This window comes from Eublepharis macularius, chromosome 5 (assembly GCF_028583425.1).
Source record: "Eublepharis macularius isolate TG4126 chromosome 5, MPM_Emac_v1.0, whole genome shotgun sequence".
Lineage (NCBI taxonomy): Eukaryota > Metazoa > Chordata > Lepidosauria > Squamata > Eublepharidae > Eublepharis > Eublepharis macularius.
The window spans coordinates 64,131,280-64,151,680 of NC_072794.1; positions in this window are offsets into that span (position 1 = coordinate 64,131,280).

Here is a 20,401-nt window from a genome sequence, read left to right on the forward strand (position 1 = left end):
CAGGGATGCCTCTGACAGGGCTTTGCTAGCACGGGACATTTCCTTTGTAGGCGACAAGGTATCTCTTCGGATCCGTAGGTCTAAAACGGACCAGGAACAGCGTGGGGCCACCCTGCTGTTGGGGCCGTGCGCAGACCGTGAGCTGTGCCCGGTTCAGGCTTTGAGGGACTATGTGAGAGTCCGTGGGGAGGCCCAGGGGGTCCTGTTTCGCCATAAGGATGGGACACCTTTGACCCGGTTTCAGTTTTGGACCGTTATGGAAAAGGCCCTTGGAAAATTGGGACTGGTTGGGGTTAAGTTCGGTACCCATTCCTTTCGGATTGGGGCCGCTTCTACGGCTGCTGCTATGGGGTACACCCAGCGGGCCATTCAGAGGGTGGGCAGGTGGCGGTCGAGCGCGTTTCGCTCCTATGTCCGCCCTCTGCCTCAGTATTAATTGCCTACACTAACTGCTCTTTCTTAGGTGCGGCGTCGGTCCTGGGGAAGCGCAGTATCCTGATTTGCGGACACAGCATGGTGTTCTGGGCTGCCCATCAAGCCAGGAGAACACTGATCGGATCCCAGTTGGGGCTGAGTGCTGTGGCCACGGTTGAATGGCTGGGTCGGTGGGGCCTGCGTTGGCCTGGTTTGTTGCCACTCTTGTTTCGGGGGCGGACGGGTCCGCCCCCGCATATTTTGGTCGTTCACCTCGGGGGAAATGACCTAGGTTTAGTGCAGGGAAAGGCCCTGTCACTGCAGGCAACTGATGACCTTCGGGAAATAAGCCGCCGGTGGCCGGGAGTGCTCATTTTCTGGTCCGAGATACTGCAACGCCGGGTGTGGTGGGAGGCCTTAGATCCGCGGGCTGTTGAGCGTGCCCGCCGTAAGGCCAACAGAGCTATGAAAAAACCCTTAGGGGAAGGCTTGGGGATTTACTTGCCGCACCCTAGGATAAGGGCCGAACTTGCCCACCTTTACAGGAAGGATGGTGTACATTTGTCACCAGAGGGCAACGATATTTTCCTTGATGATTTTCGGCAAGGGCTGAGGTTGGCCTTGAGCCACCTGTGGGGCGCCAGGGCCTAAGCAGAGGCTTGGCCCTTGCGGTGGCAGGAGATTTTCGGGAATAGGGAGCGGGACGGTGAGCACCCAGTGGCATTTCCCCATGTGGGAACAGGGTCTGCCATCAGTGCGGTATGCTTGTGACGGCTACCAATGCACAGGCAGATGCCTGCAGGGATCCCCAGGAGCAAGCCCTTCCCTCATGCTGTACGGCTGGGGCGTTAGGAGCTTGCGGGGGGGGGGGATCCATTCGCCTGGCTGGCCGGGTTGCAGTCATTCTCTGGATGGCCTACACCCGGGGCTTTGGGGCTCGCCCACACAGGTCAAGGCGGAGGTCCAGCGTTGACCCCGTGGCTTGACCTGTACCGCATAGTTGGCCCTTGCCTTATTTATAGTTATGTTTACTGTTATATTAATAAACGGCCCTTTACCTCCAAGCCTGTGTCTGTCTCTTCATTCTGGCTAAGGCAGCAATTGTCACCTCAATAAACAGTAACTGATCTAACACATTCTGAAGATAAGTATAGGATCATGAAGATGCAAATTGTTGTCATATATGGCAGCAGACTGGAAAACAAGAGATTTTCCTTGCATTCATTTATTCAGACTGAGGACATGTATTGGTTGAGGCATGAAGGAGGAAACCACCCCATTGGTATATTTTAACAGCTTCAAGCTGTTCAATTACTCTGTCCTTAGGTGTGGGGTGGTGGCTGTTATGGTTAAATGATTAGTTTAGAGCCTCTTGACATGCAGATTTTTTTCTGTTCTTCAGTATCAGCTGTGAAAATGTATTTCCAAGCAATTAAATCTCAACTCCTGCTGATCTGGGAGTTATGAACCTTCACATTCCAATTCAAATTTTTCAACACCTACTACTTGATAAGGGAGGAGGCAACTTTGTTAGTGAAAATTACAAAGAGATCTATTGATACACATTGAGATGTCTTAGAAGGCAAAGGGGGGATAATGTTCACATTGTAAATAAAGCATGAGACAAAAACTCCATAGCTCGGGCTTTATTAGCTTCCAGAATTGCTGATATAGATGTATGAGGCAAAGATTGCTCTCCTCGGCTCCCTGCTTGCCACGAAGCAACTTCATTCATTACTAAAAGGTGTTTAAGGCTTCATTTCATGCATACTCATTCATTTTCTTGGATTCCAGTAAGACATTTGATAGCCAAAGGTTAGACCTTGCGTAACATATCTTTCTATGTTAAATCCATTTTGCATGAAAAAAGAGCTCCACATATATAGGATCTAATCTGGAGTTCACTCTCTTGTTCTGTACCTACAATTACTAATCCATACTAGAAGTCACACATGAGTATATCTATTATTCAACTACTAATAGTGTGCCTTTCTCACACCCTCCATAATAACCATTAAGCAGTGCGGTATGGAAGCCAGAGTGGTGTAGTTAATAGAGTGTTGGACTAGGATCTGGGAGAATCAGGTTCAAGTCCCCACTCTGCCATGGAAGTTTGTTTGGTGTTCTTAGGCCAGTCATATACTCTTAACCTAACCTACCTCCAGTGTCCTTAGGCCAGTCATATACTCTTAACCTAGCCTACCTCCAGTGTCCTTAGGCCAGTCATATACTCTTAACCTAACCTACCTCCAGTGTCCTTAGGCCAGTCATCTTAACCTAACCTACCTCCGGGGTTGCTATGGGAATAAAATGGATGAGAAGAGAATTATGTGAGCCACTTTGGTTCCCTACTGGGAGAAAGGTGGGGTATAAATAAATTAAACAGAAAAATATACCTCCATTGATAGACTCCTGGAACAATCTTGTTTTGCTGGGTTTATGGAAATAAGCCAAAGTGAGCAATCTTCTAGCCTCATTCCACAAGGATGGTGCCACAGCAGAAAAGATTGGTGGTTGAGCTGTGATCACTCCAATAAGTTTGCATGTGGGAACAGCCAAGACAGCAGGCTTGGTGTGCTACTTAAAGTGGAGACCCAGGTTCAGATCTCCGTTACTCAATGAAGCTTACAGGGTAACCTTCGGCCATTCACAGTCTCTCACCTAACTTACTTCACAGGGTTGTTGTGAGAATAAAATAGAGTAAGGGCAATTGATGTATGCTTCCCTGAGTTTCATGGAGGAAAGATGAGATAAAAATATACTCAAGGACTTTACCATAAACATGCAAAAAACAAATCTTTTTTTCCCTCAAGACCTTGAATTATTATTATTAAGGGACACTTGATGTGATCCTACTAATGTCCATAACTTAAGTTACAGCCATATAAATTTTTCCTCATAATACTTTCTAGAGTGTGTTTGTACATAATGAAATATCCAGTCCTCCATGGTATCTTACATTCAGTACATGCGTATCCAATTCCATGACACAGAAGGCCACAATTCTAATTCCTACTCTGACACGTAGTTGTTCATATGATGATGATGGTCATTGTAGAGAAACGTTAGGTGGCATAGTCTGCATAGATGAAGGGCCTCAGAGAGGCAGTTCTCCCTCTGGTCCGGCAGCTGGGTATTTATTCAGCTGCCGGCTCCGCTCCCCCTGCACTTTGCTTTCTGCCAGCAAAACCCACCCACCTTTCCCTGTTTTGCATGTTAGTTGTTTTCTTCATCACATCTTCGTTGGGCGGTTGTCATTGGATTGGATCCCTTTTGGGGGGAGGCAGGGTCTGCATGCCCAGTCCCCCCCATTAAGGGGATTCCTATAAGGAATCTTGGGAGTGAGTTATGGAGGTGCATGCCCAGCTCAGGGGCTGCCGGGGCATACTCACTCCCTGGTGGCAGGAGAATCACACAGGGATGTGCACTCAGGTGATCTCTCCCTTAATGTCACTCCTTTGTTCACCCCATCAGCTGCGGTCCGGGTGGTGATGAGGGGTCATCAGCTGGCAGGCAGGTCAGCCGATGCTTTGGGATCTGACCCACATGCATCACCAATGCTTCTTCATGCTGTATTTAATAAAATTGTGGCCATTTTTCACTCCAGCTAAGCTGTGGGTCTATCACTTTCCCTTCTCCCCTTCCTTGCCCTCAGCCATAGGCTACTACCTCACTCTTATATTATGCCATTAATCCACTGAACTGGCACAGGGCACCCCTGAACAATCTGTGGCTTAAGGACAGTATTCACGAAGACTGTTTGATTGTATTTCTGAGCTTAGGTTCATTTCAGTTTTAGCTTTATTTATTTATTTATATTTCAGTTTTAGCTTTATTCGGCTCTACTCTGAGCTGGAAAAAGGATGCATTGAGATCACAGTAGTTTTGCATACCTAAGAAACAGATTTACTTATTTTTTTAACCATACTCTTCTTCCAAGAATAAAGTGTTTCATAAGAAGCAAAGCAATTGCTGCCCACATTTTCTTTTATGTATTATTGTTTAAAATTGCATAAAGTGTATTCTACCTGATGCTGACCAAAATTCAGCCTTAGAGCCATATACTTTAGGACAGTAACATAGTTAATAATTGACAGAAACTGTAAATTACAGCTTACTTGAATGAGATGAAGAAAAATAGCAGTGCCAGTTATCTGAATGGTAACCAGGATACTGAATTGTGTGTAAGGGAGAAAAATGAACAAAGGTCACTGTGGATATCTTACATATCCACAAAATGATGAAAGAAGGCATCAATCTTGGTTCATTTCTGTAAAAGAAGCTCACAGACTTACCAGCGGGCTGAGTTGGAACCGAGGGCAAGGATGTAGTGGAGGCATGGTCAGATCAGAAGAGGAGGAGTGACCATCCCTCCTCCTGTCCAGCAGTGTGGTCAGCACCATTCTGTGGACTCCAGGCAGTAGCAGCACATTCCCCACCCACCATCCACTCTCTAGGCAGCGGGGGGGGGGCTGTCACAACTTTATTGGTTTGGCGGTTTAAGGTATGGGCCAGATCCCATAAAGGTGAGTGGGGCCTTTGGGCAGCTCACCCCGATGGATCAGGAGGCAATTGCCATCCAGCAATGGCTGGTGGTGGAAGAACACTTGCTGTGGTACAAAAGCATGGGGCTGGAGGGATATGCATCGGACAGCGAGTGGGCCTTCCAATGCCAACAGTGATCCATGCCCATATGCCTGGCCAATGCTCCATCTAGCTGTAATCAATAAAAGTGTGGCCATTCCAACCAAAGGACGGTCTGCGTGTTATTTGCCAGAACTCAGACTGACGTAGCACTTGGGTTATATTGCTATATTGCTATATTGCTTGGGTATAAATTGCTATACTCATGGAGGCCCTATAACAATCAAAGGCATCCCCTTGCTGGCCCCAAACAAAGAAGTGTATCACGGGGTATTTCAAACAATATTTGGGGATCTTTAACCAGAACATACCAAGGTTTAAATACAACCCAGAATTCAGAACACCTAGGGAAAATAAGCACTCTTAAAATGAAAAGGGTTTTTATTGAGATCACATAAGCCAAATTAAACAACTATTACAAGAAATGAGAGAGAGATTGCAAAGCAGCAAACCAAAAATCTTTCCCTAACAGCTACCTCTCTATAAGGGAAAACAAAGGGGGGGGGCATATGACCTGTCCTGTAAAGTGTGGGAATCCTGTAGAATCGTGATGCAAAGAGCAGAAGAGTGGGGATGGAGATAGAGACCAGCTTGTGTCTCCAGGAAACCTGTGCCACACAGAGGCAGTAGCTGGAAAAACTGCTGCAAAGGGATTGGGGATTCATGTGCTATATTTATAGTATAGAATGATGTTCATGATCTGGAATGTGCTGGACATAAAGTGGGGCAATGATAATTGAACAAAAAACTGGAAATGGCAGATGGCTGTCTCTGGGAAGATGATAGGTCTGTGATAAGGCTGATCACCTGCTATATTCTGGCCTGCTTTAAGCAATCAGAAAACCTAATTCTGGAGAATAACTCAAGTTTAAAGTGGGGAGGAAGATGATACTGGAAATGGGAGTTTTCCTGGTTTGCATAAAAGTTAAAAATGCGTCCTAGAGGGGGAGTGGAGAAACACACCTCTATGGCTGGGTGAATAACAAGATCAAGGATAGGGCAGAAATCTTCCTGTACAGTCACTAAGATGAGTACCTAGCTGGGGTCAGTACATTGTTCATTGTCTTGGAGATCTGTGTCATTTATTAGGGCTAAATTATTCAGGGAACAGGCTCTGATATCCTTGGGGAGAATTGCCATCAGGTTTAATCAGCCTGAGGTGGGCTTTAGGGAGGAGCAGGTCTGCATTCCATTGCAACTTAAGGAATCTCCTCCTTGCCCTTGTCATAGCTGCTGCTTAATGAGCCACTGCTGTTAGCTTAACTTCAACAGGATGCAGATTCTATTTTCTAGCCCTAAGTCCATGTTAGAACCAAAATGGGGGATTAAAATAGGGGTGCCCATGAGACAAGGGTTCCAGGGTCTACATTGTGGAACAAGAAAAATTATATATAATCCAAATATTTTTAGAAATCTATATAAAATACAGTATGATCATAGATTATCTTAAAAGCATACAGAGCATCAATGTTTATTACTCCTACTTTGTACATGAACTACTACAGTAATGGGATTAGAATAATTGGTAGGAACTAAATGAAACGATAGGAAACAAGGAAGGTGAGGGAGAGAGCTGAAAATGTTTTAATTTACTCATATATTAAATTCAAGTCATGATTAGGAATACTGATCTTGTGCTGGGGGATTTCTTTTTTTGAAAGTGTGCCAGTCATGATATAATTACACAGGTCAAAACTTTTGCAATCAGTTATAACTTTCATTCTAGACATCTTGCGTGAGAAAATTCACATCTCATTTGTCTGATCCAAGCAGGTTGCTAATGCTTGCATGCTTGTGTACGCATCATTCAGTAGGAAGTGACCCAAACACCATGAGGTTGAATTAAAGTAGATGTTTAGATTTATGTTGTCAGCATGAATCTGAGTAACTACATTGCATTTGCCAAGACTATAAATCCCAATAAGAGTAATCTTTACTTTGTAAAAGTAATTCAATGACTATTATAAAGCCTTTTGGGGGTGACACTGCCTTTATTCAATCAAATGTAAATAGTACCTCAAGTTTCCAACTTCAGTAGCTAATCAAGATGGTCTCTAATAGTAGCTCCCTTTAAAATATTTGGGAAAGGAATACTTAAGTTCCATCCTCATATGTTGTTTATAAGAATATAAAATCTCATGGTCATGTTGGCATTCCAGCATTGCAGCAGAGAATGGGATGGACTATTATTTTGAAAATACACCATTGGTTGCTTGCTGTTTTCTCATCTTTGACATAATAAGGGGCAATAAGGGTTCTAATAATGGCAGCAATTTGCTCCCTAGCCTATTACAAAAAGGGATGCCACTACTGAACATATTCACAGTTATGTAGATGGCCAAGTCTACATGGCCTCCTCATCAAGAGCCATCCCTCCTACCATTCACAAGGGTGTTTGTTCTGAAAAAGGCAGAAGACCAGGCAGAATTCCCAGGGGGAATTAGATACAACCATAGTCTGAACATTGTCTGAGAACTCTTGATAAAGTGCTGAGTTTTAACTGTGTGTTCTGACTTAAGAAAGCTCATAAAAACTGATGCAAGCCAGGGGAATCGATCAATCATCACTAATTTCAGTGTCATATTGTAATACCTGATCCCAGAATGTGGATGGTTATTCCTGTCAAGGACACTAATCCACCTCCACTGGTTATGTGCCAATTATGTAAATTATTTTTCTCATAAGCCAAACATGGCTTCCATAATCTTTCTGTGTGTGGCACAAAGCCCAAGGTTGTGTGACCAACAGTGCATCAACAACAGGCTTCTAAGTCAGCCAAATTATAATGAATAAGTATGAGGTGAAAAAGTGACCTTCACTTGACCTTTTCTCAAACACTGAGAAATATATATGTAAGAGAGAAAGGGAACCTAGCCTGTACCTTGTTGTAATTTGTGAACTGAATGAAGGGCATAGACTGGAGTGAAGTTACCACTGTTCCTTTAAGGGCAGGCTTCCTTTTCTCTTTCCATTTCTTTCTTTTTGCTTTTTCTCCACATAACATTTTAGAATAATGGCCTAATCATTCTTGACTCCATTGATATTTATTGCAAGGGCATTAATTCTGATGGACTCGTTTGATATTAATGTAGCTGTGATAAGCACTTCCGTAGAATATCGGCTTGTGATCAGTATTAATTAGCTGAGCTATTACATGGAACCTTTTTATCTTTTCTCTTAAAATAGCTCTCTCTTTAGGCCTTGTTTTCTGAGTTGGCTGCTGCAATGTTTGGACATCCCAAATTCCCCAGTGATTCCAGTAAAGTCAATAAACTATATTCTTCTAGCCTTTCTGCAGTTGAAGAGGTAGCCTGGGGGAGGGATCTGTCTGAATCAAATGTGTGGATGTAGAATTACTGTATGAATATAAATCTAGGCCATATCAGGCTGTTCATTTGAGGGAAGAAGGATAAGTTAGAAGGCTGAGAGGATAGTCTGGAATTTTATAACCAAGCCCAAGCTGCTGGTGAAAAATGCATGCAGAGGAGAAATCATTTGGTTTCCGGAGAATTTTCTTAACAGATATATATTGCTTCTCTGTTCTATACAGGCAAAATTTGATTTCCTTTCAAATTTCACCAGTCTCAAAGCACTGCTGCTATTCAATAAAAAGTCCATTGTGACACAACAATCCCTTTAAACTATTTGCAGGGTATTCTTATTCCGGTTCTGTTGGCTATCATAACTGGAACTAAAAAATCTCTGCTACTGATTACTGTGGTTTGCATAACATCTTTAAAGAAATCCTTTTCTGGTTTAAATTTTTATTTGTCAATCTGGTCTGATTAAAACATTACTTATTTATTTAATCAAATTTATACCCCACCCTCCTCACAAACAGGCTCAGGGCGGAATTCAAACATTCTATGCAAGAATAAAATATCTAGAAACATTAGTCCAATTGATCTTTTAAGCTTCTGAACAGAGTTATTTTACTCCGTATTTGTAGCACTGAGGTCAGTCTGTGTTTCAGTCAGAGGTAAGGAATATGTGGCTTTAGTCCTGTTGCTGAGATTTCTCTGGAATCATAGATCTTTGTGAAGGGGTCTGACCTGAAAGATGTAAAATTATTTTTGCGCTTAAATATAATGGAGGACAGATTCATTTCCCTCTGTGTTTCACTGACCTCTCAGTACACAGTTAACTGCCTAGGTTGTAGTCTAGCCCAATTAAAATCAATGGGAACTTTGCCATTGATGTGCATTATGCCCTCAAGCTATACTCTGGAGCATAAAGTTTTCCTTTTAGGAAAAAAATGAAATTAAATGGGGGGGGGAGAGATGGTTCCCTATTTGGAGCCCTATTTCACTATCAAATGTGTAATGATATTTTCTGAGTGTAACGTGAGATGTACAAATCTCCCCATCTGCTGCTAACAGTGAAGTCTATACTGATAATTCCAAACATGCTATTTTCTGGTTAAAAGATGAGAAAAGTTTTTAGGGTACACTGTCGCTGCTTAGACAGCTTCACAAAGGATAGTTACTACAGTTACATGTAGGGGATGCTGGCGTGGATACAAAGAAATGAAGTGAATGCATGGAAGAGAAACTGGTGTTTTTCCTTTTTGATTTTGGAGCCAGAGAAATAAACCCCTTTCTAAACTGTTTCTTCAGCTCCAGTTTGGGAAGTTCCTGGAGATTTGGGGTGGTGCTTGGTAAGGGAGGTCAGAGAGAATATGATGCCATACCACGCACACTCTCAAGCTGCCATTTCCTCCAGGGGAACTAATTTCTCTAATCTGGAAATCAGTTGCAGTTCTGGTAGAAATCCAGGCCTCACCTTGAGGTTGGTAGTCCTAGTAGGGACTGATGCAAATCAAAAAGCAAATATCCCTTCTTTGAACTAGCTGTGGGTTCAAGGCCTCAGATGCTCACTGCATAGCCACAGCAAGCAACTACATACTTTCTTAACCAAACCCACTTTGTACATTTACTGTGAAGTTACATGATAGGGAGGCCAGATGTCCTAATACATCCCCCCAGCTCTGATCCCCCACTGCTGCTCCCTTTTATATGATACAGTGACCAAAGCTCCCTAATGTATAATATGAATCCTAATATATAAGATAAAGATTGCAAATCTATTTGTAGCTTAAAAGCTTGCTAACAAACAATCAGTGATGAATATACAGAACTGCAGCAGGAATATCCTTAAAATAATGCAGAGATGTCCTAATCACAAATAAAAACAACTTCAGCATCAGATTTTGTAGGTAGCTGTGTGGTCCACTAAAAAAAATTGAAAAGTAATATTAGGATAATACCTTTATTAGGACCTACTAAACCATCTCAAAGCAGCATACAATCTTGTAAGAGAAATTAAACTCTTTGTTAGGTTTGATGTTAACTGACACACACTCACACACACACCACTCCAGTGAGGTGAAAAGAAGATGTTGTTGGGTGTGCTGGAAAGCCCAAGACTCCTGTTTGAAATCATTATTAAGATGGAGCAAAGGCAGTGAGATTGCTGATTTGATTTTCTGTTGAACATATTTTCAGCTAAAATACTTGTTAAAAATCCAGGTTTGCTAAGATATGCCCACCATGCTTTTTGTTTGATCTATGTCTTATAAGGGGTCTCTGTATCTTTATTAGCACTGGAGACAAATCTAACTTACTGCTGGGTCTTACATTTTCAGAAAATGAGCTGCCATTACATCTTTTCCTCAATATCATTTAGTGCAACAGGATATCTTTCTTTGACTCTTTTACGTTCTAACCTAATTAACTCTGCATACATCTTCTATTCCATCTTCATACTGTTACAATATTGGGTTTGCTAGAATGCCTCAAATATACCTCCCCCCTCCATTTTGCTTTAGTTAACACAGGGCCTGAAGAAGACTTCTGGAGAGTTTGAAACCTGATCACTAGTTTGTGATGTTTTAGTTGTTCCTTTTATATCTATTACCTCTCTGTTGAATCAGAGTTTCTAACTTCATTTCTCATGCATTTGCCAATATTGTTTCTGAATTGGGAACAAATTAAAAACATGAATTGATTATATGTAAGTTAATCCAGTACCTCATGCCAAAAATTAATCTATTAATCAAGCAAAAATATCAGTCATGATGACAATATATCAGTCTAGTATGTCAATGTATCAATCACTCTGCTCATATAATGACAACTATCCATAACCATCCCTGTTAAAGATCCTGTTTCCACAATCTACTACTTTCTTCACTAGCTCAGTCAATTGCTTCATCACTTACAATGTGTTTCTTCTTTGTGAATTAATAACAGCCAGTGATATCTGATATGTCCTGTGCTGAAACACAAATTGTGATCAGTTTCCAATGCTTATCTTTTTATGGAATGTTTAAAATTGCTTTACATCTTATTGAAAACATTTTGACATGTGTGCTCTTGCACTGCTTTCACACACAGGTTCTGCATCTGCTATTTAGCCAACCCACCTAAAAAAACCTGTGTGTGTGTTATATGCTGTCAAGCCATTTCTCACTTATGAATTATTGACCTCCAGGCTGTCTTATCATTGACAGGCTTGCTCAGTTCTTGCAAATTAAAGGCCATGGCTTCCTTTATTGAGTCAATCCATCTCATATTGGATCCTACTGCCTTCAACTTTTCCTAGCATTATTATCATTTCCAGTGAGTCTTGCCTTCTCATGATGTGACCAAAGAAAGAAAACTGGACAAAGATGGTTGTATGGAAGCTGCTGGGATTGTGGAAGGAGGATCTGCTTTGTTTGTCTCTCTGGTCTTCCAGTGTTGCTCTTTTTTTGCCTGACTCACAAAGCCAAGTGAGTTCATCTGAACTGAGGGTCCAAAATTCCAATGCAAATACTTTGTGCATTCTCACACTGCCAGGGAAAGTAACCACGTGTAGGAAAGAGCAGGACTGCACTTGCTGAGCCTGCATACACCCCTACATGCCTTCAGAATATCTTGCAAAGAAGGGCCCATGTGCATACAAGTGTAAGCACATAGGTTGTGTACACATAATCAAGACCCTCCATTTGCTTAGCTTAGGGTGAGGCCAATGGGTGCAATCTCCCCCCACCCCAAAGTTTTAACTCTCTGCAGATAGTATTTTGTCGACTGACATTTTGAACCAATCATGCAAGGCAATCTCAAAGAGTGTCCAAGGATGCATGTGAGAGAATCCTACAAAGCCTTTACTTCATTCACACATTTTCAAAGTGGTGTGAAATTGTGCCATAAATAAATGGATTCAGCGCTGGTGAGAGTACAAATGAATTGGTCTCATATGTCACTGAGAAGTAGACTCAGTTCACAGAAATATATGGGTAAGTACTACCATATACTAGAAAAGCAGTAAGTGCTAATTTTATTTCTAAGAGGCTGTAATATTTTTATTTGGAAAAGTAATGAGGATATTACATAAATGATTTTTACACACAATCTCTGCCTCTCTCTCTTTCCCTCTGTCTCTCGCATGCACACCTCCAAGATACATGTCCTGCTCATATATCAAATATATACATCAGCTTTCTGTAAATACTGGCTCGGCTAAGACAGGATTTACAGCATCTGAAGATAGGTGATCATAATATTTACTGGATGTGTTTTTGGATACATTAACTTTATCTATATAAGATAAAATAGGAGTCTGGTTATTTAAAATACTGGAAAATGAACATCATTCATAAGCCTGTTGATTAAGAGTAGAGATGGGCACGAACAGCAATACGAACAAAAAAAAGCAACAAACAGCCCAATCTGCTGTTCACGAACAAGCTGTTTGTGAGGCCCCATTCTAAACGAACAGGTGGTCGTTGCAAGCCTCGTTCGTTGCTGTTTGGTGCTGTTCATCAAGCCAGAAAGTCCAGCACCTGCAATCAATTCCCTCGGCAACTTAGGCAGGGATTGTCTGAACTCTGTCTGAACTCCTGCTGTTGCCCTGGAAACCCCAATCTAAGCCCAATTTAGCTTGATAGGCAGGTCTTCCTTTCAAGTGTGGGGCTCCAAATTGGTTACAACAAGGGAGCAGAGAGCAGGGGGACGGGGGGCTGACAACTCTTGCTTAGTTTGCAGACAGTGGAGAGGGAGAGAGACAGTTGCTGTTGACATTTTGATCAAGAGAGTGCATTGGCACTTTCATTTTCTTTGTGTGTGGCGGGATAGGGATCTTCCCCTTCAAGTTCCAGGGCTGCTGCCAGGCTCTGGAGCCAAGTTATTATTTATTATTGGTCCCTTTCCTGGTGCCTGCTCAGGTCTGGGAGTGGTGCAGTAGGGATCTTGACTTGGATGATGGCTGGAGGAGAGCCTGCTGGCCCCCACAAACAGCCAACTATGAACATGTTCGTGAACAGGGCCATGTTCGTGGTTGTTCATGAGTTCCTGTTTGTGGATGGCAATGAACAATGAATATCATGTTCAGGTTTTTTTTCTGTTTGTGCTCATCTCTAATTAAGAGCTTTGCTAGAAGGTAGGGAATAATCAAGAAAAATGCTTTATAATGGAAAACTATCTTTGCTCAGGGACCTGACTGCCCAACCAGGACATATGATCTCCACTTCTTGCTCTCTATATAAATATGTCATAAATTAATACCGAATGATCATCTGAGAAAGCTCCCTTTCTGAAATCTCAAGAAAGTACAGCAACATACTTCCTACTGGACGTACGACAAGCAATCATTAAAATTGCTTTGGTGTGCTTTGACTTTGATGGACTATTCAAGGCCTGCTGTAGATGGCCTTAGCTTGATTACCATGTAACCACCTGTGGGACCATCAATGGGCTATATAAATGCCACTTCTACATGAGTCTAGCTATTTGTGTCCCCTTCCACAGAGGCACAGTGCACACCAAAAGGGTATGGACCCCAGAGAATATCTGAACTCGACACAAAACTGAGCAAGTTTATACATGAAAAATAATTTATGCAAATCTAAGAAATACTTGGATCTGATAGATATATTTTCATTATATGGAATTGCACAGGTTATTTCTATTTTTGTGGTTGCTCATACTTTTCCAACCCATGCATCCATTTGATTTCCAGAGCTTCTCCGTAAAGTTTGCACATTATATTTGTGGATGTTTATGTTACAGTTTGTGGCTCAGTTTGTTACACCACTATGAAATTGTTTAGAAGATTGCTCATTTTTCTCTGTTTCTTACAGGTCTACAGGAGTATACAGAGAGGAAATGGACCATTAAAGTTAAGAGATGTGACATGAAAGAGATGTGAACTTGATGTGAACCTCTGTTGCTCTTGTAGGCAGGCAAATTGAGTTAATTTAAAGGACAACTCTTCCAGAGGTCTAATACACATACTGGTCCAGCTGTGTGTTCATCAGCCTAAAGAAATTCATAAAATACTTCATCCAGTGCTACTCCACTAAGCCCACTGAATTCAGTGGGTTAAACTGTAGGGGGACTGCATAGGAGTGCACTGTTTTGGTAACTCCTGATTTTTTTATTATTAAAACCAACTTGAACTGCTAAAGGAGTTAGATTAATTAAAAACATCCCTGAAATTAGATTACTAATCAAGTACAATTAATATCTAACAATAGTTCAGGAATACTAGAATATCATAGCAAAGCCTGAAAAGTCTGCAGGAGAAGTTCTAAATGTTTTAAACAAACAAAATAAAGATAAAGATTTGTCATTTTCAGGGCTCATTTACTTAGTGATAGGAGGTGACAATACTATACATCACTAATTACCTTAAATTATGTGTTCTTTTATGCCTTTCAGTAATCTTTATATTTTTCAATTGTGAGAATATCTGAGAAGTAAATATTTAGCAATTGGAGCATATTATTCATGTATAGCATGGCAGTATGTAAACAGGACTGAAAAAAATGATCAAAGCACTTTGGAGTATCCCATTTAAATGTAGTTTATTTTGTGATTTTTTATCTAATGTATGAAGGTGCACTACTAATAGTTAAGTACAATGAGTCATAACACATAGAGGCAAGTTCAATATTCTTTAAAAAATCTATTTATTTGTTTATTTTATCTATGGTCCACCTTTCTCACTGACATTCAAGGCAGATTGCCCAGTGTAAACCAATTCAGTCAACAGAATGGGACACCCAATAAGCAATGTAAAAAGATTAAGACTATGGAAATCTGAAAACAAGCAGAAATATGAAACCAAGCTGAGATAAACAATGTGACTGAGATTACTATCATACCAAAAAGTCAAGTTCTTCCATATCTATACATGTGTCATGGCCCACCATTCATATCAGCTGTCCCCTTCTTGGACAAAGTTTTATACACTTAGAATGTGGTCTGTTTGGCAAGCTGAGTGAATTTAAAGGACAACTCTTCCAGAAGTCTAATACAGGTATTGGTCAAGTTGTTCCCTCATCAGCCTAAAGAAGTTTCTTATTCATTCAGTGATATTGTGGTGAGCAAAAGTATTTCAGAAGCAAGATACCTCTGAATATCAGTTGCAAGGGGACAACAAAAGTGGAAAGCTTTTACCTCCAAAACCCTGATTGTATGTTTTCCAGAACATCTGGTTGGCCACTATTAAAAATAGAATGCTGGAAAAGGCATAATCCAGCAGGAATTTATATATGCTCCTACATTCTTAGGCTGTCTACACTTAACAGCATTGATTCTTCTTGTCTTGCTTGCTCCTGATCCTCAACTGATGATCAGAACTTTCTGCTTATCCTGGAGCTTCCTGTTAGCTCTTAGAGCCAAGTTTGGGCCAAGTTCTCCAATTTTCCAAGACCATGAGCCAAGAGTACCTCAGTTCACACCCAAGGGCTCACACTTCTGGACATACTAGGTTTTAAATACCTGCAGCAGGAGAGAAAGAAACAAATCATCTTAGGGCCAAGTTCTCACATTACCTTTTTAACACTTGGATACTGCAAATCCTAGTTATCCAACATCACTGGGACCAAAGCCATGAACATGTGGTCAGTGAAACCTGAATATTTGCTCATTTGTTCAGCTTCTTAGTTTTATTGCAAGAGCATTGGAGATAGTTAGTATTAATGTATGCTAATTGGAAATGGCATTGCATTTTGATTTGCTTTTAGATGGATTTTATTGTGTATTTTTATGCTTGGGTGCTTGAAAAAGCAAAGAGGCGATTTATAAATTTTTAAAGAGAAGCAGAAAGCAAGCAAGAGACACAGACATATCAGAATGTTGTCACAGTTTGCCTCATAATAGTTATAAGTGCTATTTTAAATATTTTTAAGAAACCAGAAAATATTATTTGTCCTTGTTTTACACAACAAATAATTTTTGAAAGACAATCTCCAAATACACATCAACTACATTCTCCTACCTCCACACAAAACTATAAACCAAACCCTTGTTCGTGTGTGTGTGTGTGTGTGTAAATTTTTGGCACTCAAATGGAATAGCTATACTCTACCAGAACATAAAAAGTAGCCTTTGACAAAAATATAAATACAGAAAAAAGGGAAATGTGTTCCTCCATAGTGGTCTGGCCACATAGTTCATGGCAATAAAGTAAGAATGGGTGGAAGAACTGTGGGAATATGCCTGCCAGCATATAACATCCAGACCAAGTGTTTCTTTCTCTCCTGCTGCAGGTGTTTAAAACCTAGTATGTCCAGGAGTGTGAGCCCTTGGGTGTGAACTGAAGGGCTCTTGGCTCATGGCCTTGGCAGACTAATCCGCTAGACATCGTCTCAGAAGGTCTTGTGTAGTTTTTGTTGGTAATAAAGCTGTTTTGGGTCCCTACTGGGGGGAAAAGTAAAAACTTATTTACATGAACAACCAAAACACTTGGCGTTGTAGTTCATATAACATCACAGTAACAAATTAACATAACTAGACTGAGGTTAAATTAAAACTATATGGCTCAATACCACACCACAGCCAGGAAAGCATTTTGGACATGAGTTATTTAATTGATAAAGAGCAAGCATCTATTCCCCAATGGTAATTGTAATCAGGGCCTTTCCTCCCACTGGTAGACCCCGCTCTGCCTACCTCTCCCTTTTTGCCTAGCCAGGCACCTAAAAGGGCTGTCTCACTTTCCTGTCTCCAAGTAGTTGCTGCCTGTATGGGTTTCCAGTTAGGTGGGACAGCCTCCTAACCTCCCTCTGTTTACATCCCTTTGTATTTCTTGATCTCTCTCTCTCCCCTCCTAGCAGACCCAAGCAGTTGGGGATCTGTGTAGAACACAGTGTCTTCATTCCTTCATTAATCAACAAAATTTATTTAGATCATAACTCCACCCAGACAAGTTTGCAGTGAACAGAAGACAATATATAACATAAGAAAAAAAAACACAAAACCTCTAATCTCTCTCCTTCCTTCTCGATATTCATGCCCTAGCTGGATGTTGTATAGGGCAGGCACGATACTTTGTTACGGGGGTTTTAATTCAAACCTACCACTCCCCTCAGAGCCATCCCTCTTTCTCCTCAGCCACCAACTGTCAACTTTTCAACTCCTCTCCCCCAACTGACTCACTCTCCCTCCAATCAAATTCCATTCCAGAACTGGTCCCTCCCTCCTGTAGCACTTAGAAAGTTAAATTCACCAACAGAATGGCGTTTCTCCACAGTAATATTAGGATGAGAGATAGAAAACGCAGGTGTTCTGACTGAGTCCTTCTCATGTCCTTTTCTCTTGTTCTTCCTCCTTCATGTTTATAGATGGATCTACATGAGTTCTCTTTCATCAACTGTCATTTCTTTTTACCCACCTAGTATTATGTGCATGGATTCCAATGTTCTGCATATTTCCAAACCTGATTTGACCAGTTAACACAGGTTATTTAAAAGAAAACTCTGTTAAAAATGGATGAGACAAACCTCATGAGGAAAATCTTCAATTTTTATTAAATGAGACTATTTAGACCTACTAATCTGAGTAGTGTTTGGCTAAATACCAGAGAAAATCAATAAGTTAAATTGTAAGTGACCAACGAATGGTTAAAGAATAACCCCACAGCCAAGATATAATGTAAATACCAGACTAGAAAAGCTAGAAATGTGCATTAATGGACATGAAAAAGCACATCTTCTGGTTAATAATTTGAAAAGATTGAAAGAAAGCCTCAGATCAGATGGAAAGATGAAATATCTGACTGTCTGCAGAAAAATCTGTGGAAAATGTCATTCATATGGAATGGGACTATAACATTAAGACATAGCAGGCCATATTTTACTGCTCCATTAATACATGCCTCAGGTGTGTTCTGAGGCAAGTGGCCACTGGCTATTTCTCATGGTGTTTTGAAGTCATATAGCTGAGAAACACCAAAAGCAGCCCTTTGATCAATCACACAAAATCCAATCTGAGAGTATAACTAAAGAGAAGAAGGAAATGCCAGTGAGTTTTGGTTTAACTGTAGAGTAGATATGTACAGGCTAAAACAAGCAAGTAAACAACTGTGTGATGAGAAAGCAACCTCTTTTATATGCTATCCATGAAGCATGTTATGGTGAGTATGAATGACCTTGTGGACTGTTTGCCTCCAAAGTGGGAATCTGAACAATAAAAAATACTGCAAAAAGATTCCGGATAAAAATGCAGACAGATGAGAAGATAAGAGTAACCACATGTTATAGGACCACAGCCTATTTTAAAAGTTCTGAAAGGAACGTCCTTTTCACGCTGGGACTTTAAAGTGTTTCAGCACCTTTTCTGCTTCTCATGTTTGCAGTACTTTCACACTTGCAAGATAGTCACAGGACGCAGAACCGGTGTTTGTCCATGGCATCATTGATTTTTCCCCCTGCAGACATACCTCGAGTTTATTTTGAAGTTGCTGCCGAGTTGCAGCTGATGTAATCAAGGTTAGTGAGAAAACTTTTATTCTCCTTCTGCTTCTCTTCTCCCTCCTCTACTTTTCCCTGGGAGCTGATTGGTCTGTGTGGAATTAACCACTCCCATCCTCCTCAGCTCTCTGAACTCCTTGTTTGCCATTTTTTTTAGTAAAATGAGGTAAGGGTAGTAAGACTGTTTCTCCATTGACCTCCTTCCTCCTGGGTATGCACGTACTCTCTTACTGTTTTTTCCAAAGCCAGGAATGATTCCTAAGCTTGTTGCTAATTCCCTGCTGGCTTTAAAAGCCAGGAAAGGGTTAAATGGCTGCTTTTCCCTTCCTCCCTTGAGGGTATGTGCATACTCTCTCTCTCGCTCTCTCTCTTTTTAAAGCCAGGAATGATTTGTAACATTGAAATGTTACTGCTTAGTCTCTCCTTGCTTTAAGAGCCAGGAAAGGGTTAAATGGCTGCTTTCCCCTTCCTCCCTCAGTGGTATGAGCACATTCTTTTATTTTTTTTTCAAAGCTAGGGAAGTGTTGTAATGTTACTCCTGATTTCTCCTGGCTTTAATAGCCAGATAAGGGTCAAATGGCTGCTTTTCGTTCACTCCCCATGTCTTCTGCCAATGTAAAAAAAAAAAAAGTTTTGCACAGCCCTTTGCAAATCAAAGCGGCATGAAGAGAAGGAAGCAGCAGCATTTTAACCCTTTCCTGGCTTGGCTTTTTAAAAAAATGATAGTACATGTTTCCCCCCAGATCTCTGCCACCAAGTGCCTCTCCATTGGTCAGGGGACAGCCTAATCAGCAAAAGGGGGGTGAGTGAGTTCCAACATTGCAATGTTACTACACATGCTCAAAGTTTTTTTTTTTAAAAATGCTCATAAATGGCAGTTAAACTGTAAGTGCAAAAAGGGCCGAAAAGTAGGATCTATTTTGCAAAAATACACAACTGGCTTCTTGAAAGATGTGTTGATGTTAACCCTACGTGCTCAAACCAATACATAAATAAATAATCAGCCACATTGTGGCAATCTCATTATGAACAAATCATATAACTCGAGAGATTTGCCTTTAGAGTCCCAACTGGCTTCATTACAGGAGAGTACATGAAACTCCTCACTTCTCTTAGTGTCAGTCTCTGAAGAGCTTTGATTCAGAAAACCTTATACCTTGTTGGGCCCTAAGGTGCCACTGGACTCAAATCCTGCTGTTCTAGGGTAAGAGAATCATTCCTCATCAACCACTACACTTAATCTTTATGTAAACCAGGCCTAATTATTTTGTGTTGAGACAATACAAAGCAAGCAATAAGGTCAAGCCAGTGTCATCCAGAGGAGACTTTTCTTTTCTTTTCTTTTTTTTAAACATTTTTTATTCTTTCTATTAACTACATTAACTAACAATACAAAGGAAAAAAGGGAAACAAGGAAAGGAAAGAGAAAAAAAACCCAAACAACAACATATAACATCTACACTACACAGAATGCTTTCCCTTCATACTGCCATTATTAAAAACTAAAGCTTTGTATAATATTGACGGAGTGGTCGACCTTACATAATGCAAATTACAATTCAAATTCAAATTAAGTTTTCCTCCCCCTCCTGGGTCCCAGACGCA